Below are 3,904 nucleotides of genomic sequence, written 5' to 3'. Positions count from 1 at the left end.
AACCCCAAAATAAGAGAACATTTATCGATTCCAATCTTAACTGATCTGGCCCAATGTTTTTATCAGCCAAGAGCTTTTTGAATCCTTCCTGTCACTTGGTGTATTCACTAACTGTCCCAGATTTATTTCACCTTTACATTTGGTAGGCAGCCATTAATTTAGTTAAGGAATAAAGGAAAAACATGGATTTCATTGATATAATGCTTTTCTTTCATAAGAAATTATGGGCAGAGGAAGCGCGAGTCAGAGTGAGGCGGTGACAGAGCGAGGAGTGCGGTGCTGCGGGCCGAACCGAATTCACCATGGGTGATGTGGAGGAGGGCAAGACGATCTTTGGTCAGAAGTGTTCTCAGAGCCACACCATCGAGAAGGGGCAAGCACAAGATGGGGCCCAATCTGAAAGGCCTCTTTGGCTGAAAGACCGGCCAGTCTCCCAGCTTCTCCTACACAAATGCCAACAAGAACAAAGGTATCATCGGGGGAGCGGATATGCTGATGGAATATCTGGAAAACCCCAAGAAGTACATCCCTGGAACTAAAATGATCTTCACAGGCATTAAGAAGAAAGGAGAAAGGGCAGACTTGATAGCATACCTTCAGAAGGCCACCAATGAGTAATAGTTGTCTGCTGCCTTAACTATTATAAAAAGGAGATGTCTCTCGTGATGAGATTGCTTTTCTTTTTTTACATGTATCATAACAATACTATTTAATATGGTTTCATCAACCAGAGAATTTTGATCATGAATGGCTGTTTAAAAATTTTGGTCAGCAGTCCTATTAAAGGAATGGTCATAATTATAGCCACAACCGAGCTGTCATACTTATCTGTTTGTTTTACAAGATTTTTATTAGAGGTAATGGGCTCCACCTCTATCTTGGAAAGTTTTGATTGAATCTGGTTTCTTTTACTAAGCAATAGGGAGAATCTACTTGATAGTTTCATATGACTTTTACCTGTAGTGTGTTGGGGGTGGTGGGTGGGGGGATTCTATTTTGGAAAAAGTTGTGCCCCAGCCTGTCCAAAGGCAAGGTCAAAGGAATAAAACAAACCCACAAATTTCCAACTGAAATTCCCTAACTTTCCATTCATAAACAGTTCAATTACAATGATTTGATTAAATACTGCCTTTAAATTGTTGAAAGGCACTTCAGTGTATTTTATTGTCTAACAATGCAGAGTAAAGAACATTCCATCACACATGTGGGTGATCTTTGAATTGGAGCTGTGATAGGACCTCTTGCTGAGTTGCTAAGTACCTGTTAAGCTCACTTGTACCTTAGGATTCACTTTTAAGACCTGTTGAATTTGAAGTTTGCCGACATGTTCTATAGCATGTGAATAGTGTTAAAACTGACTTGGGTTCAGCTGTAAATGGTGTGATCATAAGAATTCAGCAATTAAACACCTGTCAATACAAAAAAAAAAGAAATTATGTACATTTTACATCCCACCTTCAAAATACAAAATAACACCTGATATGATTGAAAAATTGTCAGCATTGAGTTCTCAATGCCATAGAAAGTCAAGTTCAAACACCATTCCCTGACTTTCAGTGTTCTTTAGGATCTATCACTTTCCTTCCTTTTTAGTCTTTTTCCCTATATATTTTCAAAGACTGAGCCACTCTCTGTCTTTTGTCTATGCTCTCCATTCTTCTGAGTCTAGTTTTCATACATTCTGTCTCTCAGTCTGTGTGAATTACTTCTTTTCAATAGCCAAGTCCTCCGTCATTTCCTCAGGCATAAGTAGCTTCTGCTTCTTTGACTTTCTGCTGTAACTCTGGGGTTGGATCACTGCTAGGCATGAAACACACTATAGACCTTATATTACACTTAGATCTTTGCTGTTATCTTTAGTGGTTAATGTCTTCTTTCAGGCTGGACCTGGGTGTTATCCCATCTTTTCTTCAACATCTATTACCTTTCTTCAGTTTTATCATTTCTCCTTCCCCCACCCCAAGACAAAAATTTTTCTGCTTGATTTACAATATTAACACAATTATAAACATAATAATATTCCTTATATTGGGTGATTTTAAGTATTCTTACTCTGAAATCCCTTATTTTATCATCTCACTGCACTTTCTAGGCTACTCATTGTAGACTTTACAATCCAATTCCTTCTTTTGATTCAAAATAGCTGATCAAGACTTGTACCAGTATCAGTGAGAACATCTCCTGTGATTCTTCCAAAGCAGGGGCAGCAGCATATCTTGTCCTCAGCTTCTTTGAATGTTTGTGCATAGAATGGTCATATATTATGGTTGTGATAGACAGAGTTAGAGATGAAGAAAGAAAATTGGATCAATGATGAATTGACATGTATTTTAGTCACAACAAATGTAGTTAAGGAGCCTTCAATCATAGGCCCCTTAAATCTTCCCCAGTTCAAGGCACACTTTGGAATGATATCTTCTCATAAGCATTGATCATGACCCTCCAATGAAGGACCTTTGTCAGAACAACCAGAGTCTATGAATCCAAAGCAAATGTTACAGTGATAGCACAACCAAATGAGTGAGAAGGAAAATCCCCAGATATCTACAAGGGGGGCCCTCCTACCACTCCTCACCACTGTTTGTCTCCTCATTCTTGTTGCTGATGCTTAATAAATGTGAAACGAGTGGAGTGGGATCCTAGAGAGCAGAGGCTGTCCCCTACGTAGTGCAGATCCCTCTACATACTTAGGAATTATGAGCTTGATTATTGAGAAGATGGACCTAATTAATATGGCAAGCATGTTTAATGAGAAAAAAGATAGCGAGCTATGGTTTCATGGGAATTTTTGAGGCACAACATTAGAATTGTGAATTTTGTTTGTGAAAAGGCACTTGCATGTATCCTTCACCTGTCAGGCTATAAATTTCTTCTTAGAAGGATGGCCCAAGAACCTCTAAAACACTTGAGACTAATTTCCTGGTGCAATCTTTCAGTGCCTACTCTGACTCTGGACTCAAGCCACAGATACTAAGGAGTTGAAAGAAGATTTTCAATCTGTTATCAATAAAAATGCCAGTCTTCTCATTGCTGACCCAAACAGTATTAACAAAAATCACTGGACTCTCTTCTTTTCCTTCCTGTTTGAGCTATGCCCGCTTTCATCCCTGAAGAGCAGCATGTGTCTTCTTCCTTGTGATCTAGTCTTCAGCCTGGCAATTTAGAAATATTCATAAAGAATTGCTATTAATTAATAAAAAATGTTCACAAACTTTGTTTATGAATTATTCATGTGGAATCGCACGTATGAGTCCTGTTGATAAATAATCATGAAGAGATCTGGAATTTGTTAATGATTAATGAATATTTATGCAGGGGTTGGTACTCCATTCTGCTTCACTATTCCATTAAAAAAAAAAAAACAAAATTAGTTTCCTTTTTTCTGCCTTATCCTCTACTCAGGAGGTCAGGATATCTTTGAGACAAGCAGGTGTCTTAGCATGGTTTCCAATGAGAAGAAATCTGCAGACTGGATGAAGTTAACAAGTCCAAGTTGCTGATTTAGACTGGCCCCATTTTGGCCAAAGTTTTGTAGGCAATAATGTCTTCTGATTTTTGACTCCCCACCTATGACAGGAAGATTGCTGAGTGGGGCCTACTTAGCACAGTAGACATGATAATATAGAAAGTAGAAACCACTTCCTGGAAAGCTGATCTTTTGAAAGAAATTTCTCACCATGTGCCAAAGGCAGTGTTAGCTCTGATGCCTTTTAAGGGGCCTTCTGGGCATGAACAAATCTGACGTTTCTTCGCCAGGTGGGATGAGGATTTGGATGAGCTCAGACCCTGGAACGTCAGCCTGTCATCACCTGTCATTCTCCAGGAGAAGGGCAATTAAGAAGATTCATTTTTGGAGCTCTTCATAGGTTTAGAGTGTTTCTTAATCATCGATGTGTTAATCCCC

The 3,904-nt window shown here is 38.9% G+C and overlaps 1 pseudogene; it reads left to right on the top strand.

Annotated features, from left to right (window-relative positions):
- Window positions 1-240: 240 nt before the first annotated feature.
- Window positions 241-618, top strand: LOC110217634 (cytochrome c pseudogene; annotated as a pseudogene).
- The last annotated feature ends 3,286 nt before the right edge of the window (window positions 619-3,904 follow it).

This window comes from Phascolarctos cinereus, unplaced genomic scaffold (assembly GCF_003287225.1).
Source record: "Phascolarctos cinereus isolate Bilbo 61053 unplaced genomic scaffold, phaCin_HiC Scaffold_1;HRSCAF=81, whole genome shotgun sequence".
NCBI classification, from domain to species: Eukaryota; Metazoa; Chordata; class Mammalia; order Diprotodontia; family Phascolarctidae; genus Phascolarctos; species Phascolarctos cinereus.
The sequence above is the reverse complement of the archived record's forward strand: the minus strand, read 5'-3'. Positions and strand labels throughout refer to the sequence as shown.